The sequence below is a fragment of the Triticum dicoccoides genome, chromosome 5A, assembly GCF_002162155.2.
Source record: "Triticum dicoccoides isolate Atlit2015 ecotype Zavitan chromosome 5A, WEW_v2.0, whole genome shotgun sequence".
In the NCBI taxonomy this organism is placed as follows: domain Eukaryota; kingdom Viridiplantae; phylum Streptophyta; class Magnoliopsida; order Poales; family Poaceae; genus Triticum; species Triticum dicoccoides.
The window spans coordinates 519,922,266-519,934,281 of NC_041388.1; positions in this window are offsets into that span (position 1 = coordinate 519,922,266).

The window sequence follows — 12,016 nt, forward strand, 5'->3', positions numbered from 1 at the left end:
ATTACCTAGGCCGATACTAGCTTGGAGCCCGCATTACTAGTGACGGGGGAGAGTTGGTGCTCTCTCTCGGGACGGGGTCGTGCCAGGTAGGGAGGCCAAGAACATTTTTATGGGGCACCGGACACACCGTTGGTACCCCGTGCCAGTGGTATATGATGAATATGGGAGCGAGGCTCCACAATTTTAAGTTATGAAATGTTGGGCACGGGGGTTACTACCAATCGAGTGGACTCCATGTTAGTGTCGTCTAGGGAAAGGTAGTGATCGGGTGCTTACCCCGGGTACTTGAGGTACCGCGGGTCGTGGATGACATGAAAGTTCCCCGGGTCTTGTGGGTAAAGTGTGCAACCTCTACAGAGTGTAAAACTATTCGAATAGCCGTGTCCACGGTCAAGGACAGTTGGGTAACCGCTCTTGGGTTACGTCCACTTGTTTACAAACCAGTGTGTGTGGGAAGAACTACTTGGGTCAAGTCAAAGGACTTGACATGGATGAGTTGGGTTGGAGCCCACTCGCTTTCTGTTGATATCTGTAACCTGTCCTCTTGGTTACTTGAATTCTCCTGATGCATGTCTTACAAAGTTGTTGAACATGTCATTGCACTCAAAACTAGCTTTCCGCAAAAATTTACCTATATCATGCATTGTTGTATCTTGAACCAAAACATGGGTTGCTTGCGAGTACATTCAAAGTACTCATTGGCTTGCCACTGGTTATTTTATTGGCCAGGCATGAAAGAACATGATATGAAGAATAGTACCTCGGTGACGTACATGCGAGCTAGGACGCTTCCCAGTCAAAATGCCTGTAGGGTTAAGGCAGATGGCATGGGTCCAAGTTATCAACGAAGAATTCCGCTGCGATGCTATACTCAAGACTTGACCATAATGGTCCTACTTGCGTAAAACGGTATGTATGGATGTAAGACTCTTGTTATTCAGCTTCTGTGTGTTCAGTGAGCATTGATCTCTGGGATCACTGTACACATGCATTCGGTGATCACGACTTATGAGTCGGGGTCCCCACACATTGGATGCCTTCAATTCGGGAGATGCGTACCTCTGTGCCGCTCAAAATGGTCTAGCCAGAGCCACGGAGCAATATGTAGAAGACATACAGGTAAGAATTTTTTTGGCAATTATATACATACCAGTAGCCCCCGAGACTTGAAACAGTTAGAATAAATGATTTAAGGATCATTTGTTATGCAGGTTCTTACAGAAAAGAATACCCTACTGTCCCTGGAGCTGGAAGAGTGCAAAGCCCAACTTGAGGACGCACTAGCCGCGGCAGGGGAGACCAAGCAGACCCCCTCTGGTAATATATGCTTCGAAAGATAAGTATTTTGCGAAGTGCTGCGTGGGTGCAAATCTGACAAATGAAATTGCAGATTGCGCCGGATTAAATCTGGAAGAGCAACAACTCCGACGCCAGCTGAAGGCTGGTGAGAGCGTGCTGACAAAGGTGAGGCGGGAGAAGAATGATCTCCAAGATGCCAACACCAAGCTGGGCGTTGAACTGAAGGATGTTGGTGCCCAGCTGTTGGACTCCGTCAAGGAGAATCAGCGGCTTCGACGCGACATGTATAGTAAGTGCTTAAACGAACTTTGAAAAAAGAGTTCGGCGAGGAAGTCGACTAACAGAGTAATGTCTATAGGTATGCTAATAGGTCGTCCTGTAGAGGAAATGCCCGGTTCTACAGGTGACCTTCTTCCCGACCTCTCACAACTACACGAGCGAGTTCGGCAGGTGATGCAAAGCGTCGCCCAGGCCTTGTGGTCATCCGTCTCCACGCCCGAAGGACTTGGAGAGCTTGTGGAGAAGCTGAAGGGAGCATGGCGGCGCTTTCGATTGTGGAAGATGTCGGCCTGCCATCAAGGCACCAGGGAGGCCTAGGCCATGGTGAAGACGCGGTACACGAAGGCTGACCCAAACCACATGGCCGAGGTCGGACCCGTGGGGCCCAATGGGAAGGAGATCCCTGTGAGCTTAGTATACGGCCAAGTAGAATTGGCCGCAAAGTATTCCCAACAGGACTGTAAACTAGATAGCATGTTAGATGGTATTGAAGAGGAATACAATCAGTCAGATTGACTATGTAATTATAATTGACATATGTAATGCCTTCTAGCCGGATTGTAGATCGTTTGTCATGGCCGACCTTTTCGCTTCAACCTCAGGACCTGACGGTCCGGAGTGTGTCTGAATACCCTCGCAGTTATATAAGAACCGGGTATGCATGGAGACCAGGCGTAGGGGTCATTAGTGCTTGAACAGACAAGTGCCCAACTAGTTATGTTATATTACAAGGTTAGTAAGAAACATCTTCCAGGGAGAATAGTTCCGTTAGGGGTTCCTTTCCCTGGGAGGCATGCCCTAAAGTGCATGTTCATTCTGTGAAAAGGGGCGTAGGAAAAACATCTGGGGGCGTATAGATAAATCAATGGAAAAAAGATCATCTTTAGTTCACCGACCGAATATTCCCGTAAGAACGCTAGCTTTCGGCTTCACCCAGTCTGAGGTACACATCCGGCTGACCCGGCAGTAACAATCACATAGGTGCTCCCTTTACCACCTAGCCGAACAATCGAGAACGTAGGGGTAAGCACAGGAGCCAGGCAACCCAGCTTGGCCAAAACTTAAGTCATATCGATGCATATAATAGTGAATAAAAGGTACATGCGGAAGTGTGACACATGTGTTGGGCATGAAGCCCGTATAAATAAGCTTCTGTTTAAGGAAGCCCCTAGGTTTAATGAGCGCGGATAGCGCATCACTCTATGAGCCTTTAAAGGCTATAAGAGAGAGAGAGAGAGGGAGAGAGAGAGAGAGAGAGAGAGGAGAAGGAGAGAAATGTAAGACAGAAAGTATATAAAAAATGGACATAGGAAGGAGACGAACACAAAGTCCGGTGCTAGGCATAGAATCTTCGGAGACGGGCTGCGTTCCATGGGTTTGGCTCGAGTCGGTTATCTGATGCATCTCGCAGGCGGTACGCTCCACCAGTCAGGACTTGGTCAATTATAAAGGGACCTTCCCACTTGGGCTTGAGTTTGTCCTTTTTCTTGTCCGGCAGGCATAGAACTAATTCGCGAACGTTGTAATTTTTGGCCCGTACTTCTCTGCTTTGGTATCTTCGAGCCTGCTGTTGATAGAATGCGGAACGGGCTTTTGCCACGTCACACTCTTCCTCCAAGGCATCCAAACTGTCCTGCCGTTCAAGCTCAGCTTCTCTTTCTTCGTACATGGGCATTTGAGGTGAGTCATGAATTATGTCGCAGGGCAAAACTGCCTCTGTGCCGTACACCATGAAGAATGGTGTGTATCCGGTGGTGCGATTCAGCGTGGTCACCAGCCCCCAGAGTACGGAGTCGAGCTTCTCTACCCAGTGCGTATTAGATTACTTAAGGGACCGCACTAATCTGGGTTTGATGCCGCTCATGATAAGACCATTTGCACGTTCGACCTAGCCGTTAGTTTGTGGGTGATAGACGGAAGCATAATCGAGCTTGATGCCCATGTTTTTGCACCAGAGTTTTACCTCGTCGGCCATAAAGTTCGTGTCGTTATCAGTGATGATGCTATGGGGGACGCCGTAACGGTGTACAACCCCGGATATAAAGTCTACCACCCGTCCGGATTCGGCCGTCTTAACAGGCTTGGCTTCTATCCATTTCGTGAACTTTTCCACCATGACCAGTAAGTATTTTTTTCTTGTGGGTTCCGCCTTTAAGGGGTCTAACCATGTCAAGCCCCCAGACCGCGAAGGGTCAAGTGATGGGGATAGTTTGGAGGGCGGTGGGTGGCATATGGCTTTGGTTTGCAAAAAGCTGGCAACCGACGCATCATTGGACAAAGTCCTGGGGGTCTGCCCGGGCAGTCGGCCAATAAAAGTCTCTACAGAAGGCCTTGCTTACAAGGGACCGAGCTGCAGCGTGATGACCACCGAGTCTGGCATGAATTTCAGCCACGAGGTTCTGCCCTTCCTCTTCGGAGATGCACCTTTGAAGGACTCCGATAGCGCTTTTCTTATAAAGCTCTCCTTCATGGACTTTATAGGCTTTAGGTCGCCGCACTATGCAGCGTGCCTCATTTTGGTCCTCGGGGAGTTCCTGCCTAGTAAGGTAGGCGAGGAATGGTTCTGTCCATGGGGCGATGACGGCCATTATTACGTGGGCCGAAGGTGTTATTTCATTGGCAGAGCCTCCAATTATGTCAGAGTGTTCGGTGTCGGGCAGTGCGGTTGGGTCCGGGCTGTTATTGCCGAGTTCCCCTTCCCATACTACGGATGGCCTGAACAGCCTTTCCAAGAAGATGTTGGGGGGGACTACATCGCGTTTTGCGCCGATGCGTGCCAGGACATCTGCCGCCTGATTATTTTCCCGGGCTATATGGTGAAATTCGAGCCCTTCGAACCGAGCTGACATTTTTAGGACGGCGTTGCGATAAGCTGCCATTTTTGGATCCTTGACATCGAAGCCTCCATTTATTTGGGATATTGCGAGGTTCGAGTCCCCGCGCACCTCTAGGCGTTGAATGCCGATGGATACTGCCATCCGGAGACCATGTAAAAGGGCCTCATATTCAGCTGCATTGTTGGAGTCTGTGTACATTATCTGGAGTACGTATTGAACTGTGTCTCCTGTGGGGGACGTCAAACGACACCAGCCCCTAGACCGGCCAACATTTTGGAGCCATCGAAGTGCATGACCCATTTTGAATATGTGCCATACTCTAGGGAGTTCGGCCTCCGTCCATTCTGTGACGAAGTCGGCCAAAACTTGCGACTTGATAGCTCGCCGTGGCTTGTAAGTTATGTCGAACGGGAGGAGCTCAATGACCCATTTTGCAATCTGGCCCGTCGCGTCGCGGTTGTTTATAATATCGTTAAGTGGCACTTCCGAGGCTACTGTTATTGAACACTCTTGAAAGTAGTGTCGCAGCTTCCGGGATGCCATAAATACCGTGTATGTAATCTTTTGATAATGCGGGTACCGTGACTTGCACGGAGTAAGGACAGTGGACACATAGTAGACCGGCTTTTGAAGGGGGAATTTGTGTCCGTCCGTTTCTCGTTCGACGACGAGCACTGCACTTACGACCTGATGGGTTGCTGCAATGGATAATAGCATTGGTTCGCCAGTGTTTGGCACGGCCAGGACTGGGTTTGTTACCAAGATGGCTTTTATTTCGTCGAGTCCGGCCGTGGCTGCATCCATCCGCTCGAAGTGTTCGGTGCGCCGAAGGAGGCGGTAAAGGGGTAGGGCCTTTTCTCCCAAATGGGAGATAAAGCGGCTTAGAGACGCCACACATCCGGTTAATTTTTGTATTTGTTGGAGGTCCTTCGGGATATCCAATTGTGACAGAGCTCGGATCTTGGCTGGATTTGCCTCAATTCCTCTACCGGATACAATGAAGCCCAAGAGCTTTCCAGTTGGAACACCGAAAATGCATTTTTACGGGTTGAGCTTGATTTCGTACGTTCGGAGGTTACCGAATGTTAGCCTCAAGTCGTCTACTAGAGATTCAACATGCCTTGTTTTAATGACCACATCATCTATGTATGCCTCCACTGTTTTGCCGATCTGGTTTGCCAGACATGTCTGAATCATGCGCTGATATGTTGCACCGGCGTTTTTGAGCCCGAAGGGCATTGTGTTGAAGCAGAATGGGCCGTATGGTGTGATGAATGCCGTTGCGGCTTGGTCTGACTCTGCCATCTTTATTTGATGGTAGTCGGAGTATGCATCGAGGAAACACCACGAATCGTGTCCTGCGGTAGCGTCGATAATTTGATCGATGCGGGGGAGAGGGAAGGTATCCTTTGGGCAAGCCTTGTTAAGGTCTTTAAAATCAACGCACAGGCGCCAGGATTTGTCCTTCTTTGGTACCATCACCAGGTTTGCTAGCCAGTCCGGGTGTTTTTATATCTTTGATGAATCTGGCCTTCAGTAGCTTGGCTAGTTCCTCCCCCATGGCCCGTCTCTTAGGTTCAGAAAAACGCCGAAGAGCCTGTTTGACTGGCTTGAATCCTTTTAGGATATTTAAGCTATGTTCGGCCAGCCCGCGTGGGATTCCTGGCATGTCTGAAGGGTGCCAGGCGAAAATGTCACAGTTCTCTCGTAGGAACTCTCGCAGTGCGGCGTCTACATCAGGGTTTAACTGTGCTCCGATGGAAGCTGTTTTATTGGGGTCCGTTGGATGGACCTGGAATTTAACTATTTCGTATGCCGGTTTAAAGAAGGTGGACTTGGATCTTTTGTCGAGTATCACATCGTCCCTATTCACCGTGGAGCGCAACGCAGTCAGTTCATCAGCCTCTAGGGCTTTGGATAGCACCTCGACGGCCAGTGCGGCTGTCTTGTTTTCGGCGCGGAGTGCTATGTCCGGATCACTAGCGAGAGTGATGATTCCGTTAGGCCCGGGCATCTTAAGCTTCATGTACCCGTAATGGGGTATTGCTTGGAAGATTGTAAATGCTTCCCGCCCTAGCAGAGCGTGATATCCGCTACTGAATGAGGCCACTTGGAACGTGACCTCTTCGGACCTGTAATTATCCGGCGTGACGAACACCGCATCTAGTGTGATTTTTCCTGTAGAGGGCGCTTCCTGACTGGGGATTATTCCTCTAAAGGTTGTGCTACTTCGCTCAATGCGGTTCCAGTCTATTTCCATTTTTTGAAGGGTTTCCTCATAAATGAGGTTCAATCCGCTGCAGCCATCCATGAGTACCTTGGTAAGACGAAAGCCGTCCACTATTGGACTGAGGACCAATGCGGCTGGTGCTCGGGCTGTTCGGAATTTAGGTTCATCACTGGCGTTAAAAGTAATAGCCGTGTCACTCCATGGGTTTATTGTTGCTACTTGGTAGACTTCGGCAAGGCTATGGAGTGTTCTTTTTCACATATTATTTGATGCGAAAGTCTCGAAGACTGTTGATACCGTACTGGTGTCTCTGGGGTGGCTTTCTGTGGCTTCTGGAATTAGAAGATCTTCGCCAATTTTTGCCACCTGCCGAAGTATCCAACATGCGCTAAGGCTATGAGTTGGTGTGGTGCCCTCTGCACTGTGAATTTTACAGGGTCCATTAAGCCATCCTTCCAGCACGGTTCCGTGCCCTGTAGAGGGCTTTTGCTTTTTGGTATTGAACCCGGGTGTCTTCTGATGATGCACCCTTTTATTTCGGACTGGGTTTGTATTCAAGGCCAGATTGTCCCAAAATTTTATTTTGATTTTCCAGGCTCTTTCCATCGCACGGTACTTTCCTACTATGGACGCCAAGTCAGCAAAGCGTGTAATATCATTTCGACTTATGGCGTTGAGGACTCCCTTGTCCGTGCAATTATTGCAGAAGAATGAAATTGCGTCTTCCTCGGGGCAGTCCTTTATCCTGTTCATAACCAGGAGGAATCTGGCAAAGTAATGATGTACTGTTTCTTTGGGCTCTTGCCTAATTTGAGATAGATCGCTTATGTATGGGTGGGTGGGTGGAATCAAATCCGAAACCTCACCCAATCTGACACCCAGGGGCCAAGGAGTTTCCGAACTTGGAAGTTTGGATTCTTGGAAGCTGTCCAATGAATCTAGCCCGTCGCCCAACTTTAAGTTCAGGTCTTGAGTGATGTCCTCCCCTCCGCGGGTATCCGGCTTGGAGGGATCGGGAATCCGGACATAGCTAGTCCTTAAGATAGATGAAGGGTCGCCGCACTGTCCCTCTACCACGGCAACGTGATGGGTGACCTGGGGAGAGTTAATCTCTCTCAGATCGGGTTTAGGCCCAATCTGGTCATAATCCGTAGCGACTCCCAGGGCGGCGAAGCGATCCAAGAGCTTGTTTAGGGAAGAGAGCTCCATTGGATCTAGCTGCTCGGCGAATTCCGAGCTGACATGAAGATTGCTTTTGATGACCCGAGGGGCATCGTCGGCGCAACAGCCGAACGGGCGGTCATAAGGAAACCACCTAGCCTGAGAGTCTGGCCGACAGCCAAAGCTCCCTTAGCAACGGTGCCGTCTTTAAAGACGGGATGAGGCATCCTTCCTGATGGCGACGACACAGAGGAACTCTCAATGAAAGCACCAATGTCGGTGTCAAAATGGTGAATCTCGGGTAGGGCGTCCCGAACTGTGCGTCTAGGCGGATGGTAACAGGAGGCAGGGGACACAATGTTTTACCCAGGTTTGGGCCCTCTTGATGGAGGTAAAACCCTATGTCCTGCTTGATTAATATTGATGATATGGGTAGTACAAGAGTAGATCTACCACGAGATCAAGGAGGCTAAACCCTAGAAGCTAGCCTTTGGTATGATTGTTGTTCCTACGGACTAAAACCCTCCGGTTTATATAGACACCGGAGAGGGCTAGGGTTACACAGAGTCGGTTACAATGGTAGGAAATCTACATATCCGTATCACCAAGCTTGCCTTCCACGCCAAGGAAAGTCCCTTCCGGACATGGGACGAAGTCTTCAATCTTGTATCTTCACAGTCCAGGAGTCCGGCCGAAGGTATAGTCCGGCTATCCGGACACCCCCTAATCCAGGACTCCCTCAGTTAGTTATAATGTTGGCTGACAACTTGCGTGTTCTTTAAGTTTATTTATGCAAACAAGAGCAAAAGAGTTCGTAAAATTTTTTCTTTCTCAATTTCAGTTTATCAACTGAATTACTTGAGGACAAGCAAAGGTTTAAGCTTGGGGGAGTTGATACGTCTCCAACGTATCTACTTTTTCTCATGCTTTTCCTCTTGTTTTGGACTCTAATTTGCATGATTTGAATGAAACTAACTCCGGACGGACACTGTTTTCAGTAGAACTACCATGGTGTTGTTTTTGTGAAGAAATGGAAGTTCTCGGAATGGAACGAAACTTTGCGAGGATTTTTTATATCAGTAATAAGAATTTCTGGACCCAGGACCCACTAGAGAGGGGGCCCTGGGTGTGCACAACCCACTAGGGCGCGCCCCCTCTCCTGGCTCGCCCATGTGGGTTGTACCCACCTGGTGGCCCCGCTGACGATGACCCTGATACTATAAATTCACATTATTCTAGAAAAAATCAGGAAGAAAGAATTATCGTGATCCATGAGACGGAGCCACCGCCAAGCCCTGTTCTTCATCGGGAGGGCAAATCTGGAGTCTGTTTGGGGCTTCGGAGAGGGGCATCTTCGTTCTTCGTCATCACCAACCAATCTCCATCGCCAATTCCAAGATGCTCCCCACCGGGAGTGAGTAATCCCATCGTAGGCTCGCTGGTCGGTGAGGAGTTGGATGAGATTCATCATGTAATTGAGTTAGTTTTGTTAGAGTCTGATCCCTAGTATCCACTATGTTCTTAGATTGATGTTACTATGACTTTGCCATGCTTAATGCTTGTCACTTTGGCCCCGTGTTCCATGATTTTAGATTTGAACCGTTTATGAATTCATCATTATATCCATCTTTTAGATCCAATCTTGCATGTTATAGTCACCTACTACGTGTTATAATCCAGCAACCCCGGAGTGACAATAACCGGGCCCAATCCCGTTGATGACCGTAGTTTGAGGAGTTCATGTATTCACTATGTGTTAATGCTTTGTTCCAGTTCTCTATTAAAAGGAGGCCTTAATATCCCTTAGTTTCCAATATGGACCCCGCTACCACGGGAGGGTAGGACAAAAGATGTCATGCATGTTCTTTTAATGAAGTACGTATGACTATTTGCGGAATAGATGCCTACATTATATCGATGAACTGGAGCTAGTGTCGTATCGCCTAGGTTATAACTGTCACATGAGGAATATCATCCAATAATTCATCGATCCAATGCCTACGAATTTATCTTATATTGATGTTGCTACATTACTATTGCTATCATAAATGTAACACTTACTACCAAATTACTGCTATCATTGTTACTGTTACCGTTGCTGCTGTCACTGCTATCAAACTATCAAATTACTTTGCTACTGATAACTTGCTACAGATAATTAATCTCCAGGTGTGGTTGAATTGACAACTCAGCTGCTAATGCCTTCTAATATTCTTTGGCTCCCCTTGTGTCAAATCTATAAATTTGGGTTGAATACTCTACCCTCGAAAACTGTTGTGATCCCCTATACTTGGGTTGTTATCACAGGGCTTCATACTCAGATGCATTGTTAGTACAAGGGAACATCAATCTTAAGACATAACAAAATTTGTCACCTCGTGGGGAAGTCAAAATAACTCCAGCCCCTGTGCCTTCTAATTGCCTGGATCCATCAAAGTGAATAGTCCAATATGTGCTATCTGGCTTCTCCTTAGGCATCTGCAACGCTATCTAGTCATTGATGAAATCCACAAGTGCTTGAGACTTGATGGCTGCCCGAGGCATGTACTTCAAACTATGGGGTCCAAGCTCAATAGCCCACTTGGCAACCCGACCTGTGGCTTCTCTGATTTGAATAATATGCCCAAAAGGAGCAGAACTGACCACAGTCATGGGATTTCCAAAGAAGTACTGCTTCAGCTTATGACTAGCCATGAACACTCCATACACCAGTTTCTGCCAATGTGGATAGCTCTGCTTGGATTCAATGAGTACTTCACCGATATAATAAACCGGCCGTTGAACCGGATATTCCTTGCATGTTTCCTTCCATTCCACAACAATTGCCACACTGACAGCTTGGCTATTAGCAGCCACATATAACAGTAAGGGCTCCTTATCAATAGGAGCTGCAAGGATCTGTTGCTCAGCCAACTACTTTTTCAATGCCTCAAATGCCTGATCAGTAGCATCACTCCAAACAAAGTGGTCTGTTTTCTTCATCATCTGATACAGAGGGATAGCCTTTTCATCCAACCGGCTTATAAACCGGCTTTAGGCCGCAATACACTACTGGAAATTAGGTCATTAACGATGAGCTACGAACAATACTTGGTCGTTACTGTTAGGCCGGGCCAACACATGTCCAACTTGCGCATGCGAAAACCCATAGTATTAGCTAGTGGTCGTCGTTGCAATCTCCTTATCTTATCTTTTTTGAGTAGTTAAAAATTTATTTAATATTAATCGGTGAAAAGGATAAATATCAACGTATTTAGTCTAGGTTTCTTATCTTAACCTAATAACTAAGGCCTCCCCTTTGACCGAAACAGGACACTCGCCTCGATTCAGATCGGCCCGCTGATGGCGTCAACGGCGGCTTTCGAGAATGATTGCCGGATGCCGGAGGAGGCAGAGGCCGATGCGCTGCTGGTACAGAAGGTGGGTGTGCTGCCCTCCGGGTTCTACGACGCCTTCGTGCTCCGCTACATCCACGTCCACGCCATCTGGCCCAGCCGCCTCCTCTGCCACTTCACCGTCACCACCTGCCTCCTCGTGAGCCCCCCTCCCATGCGCAGCCAGATCTAATCTTCTTCCCGTCCCCTCCCCTGCTCAATTCCTGCTAGATGCTTGCTAATTATTTCACGCAGTACCCAAAACCAAGCATGATTTAGTTTCCTCATCTACTACTGTACTACTTTCGCTGGCACTTCTCTGCAGAATTCACTACTAGGAAAAGGGCTATAGATGGAAATGACACTAATGGCGCACCAGACATGTGGTGCGCCATTAGTATATACTAATGGCGCACCATGTGTTGGTGCGCCATTAGTGTCCAAATACTAATGGCGCACCACATCCACGATGTGCCATTAGTAACAAAAAAAATTTCAGTTTTTTTCAAAACTAGTAATGGCGCACCGTGGGAGTGGTGCGCCATTACTAGTTTAACTAGTAATGGCGCACCACATCCACGGTGCGCCACTAGTAAATTATTTTCAAAAAAAATTCCAAATTTTTCTTATTTATTTTTTCAAACTAGTAATGGCGCACCTGTGAACAGTGCGCCATTACTAGTTAAAACTAGTAATGGCGCACTGTCAACTGGTGCGCCATTACTAAGTTTTTTTAGAAAAAAAATTCAGAATTTGTTTTATTGTTTTTTCAAAACTAGTAATGGCGCACCACCCCCACGGTGCACCATTACTAACTTGGCCCAAAACATACCGAA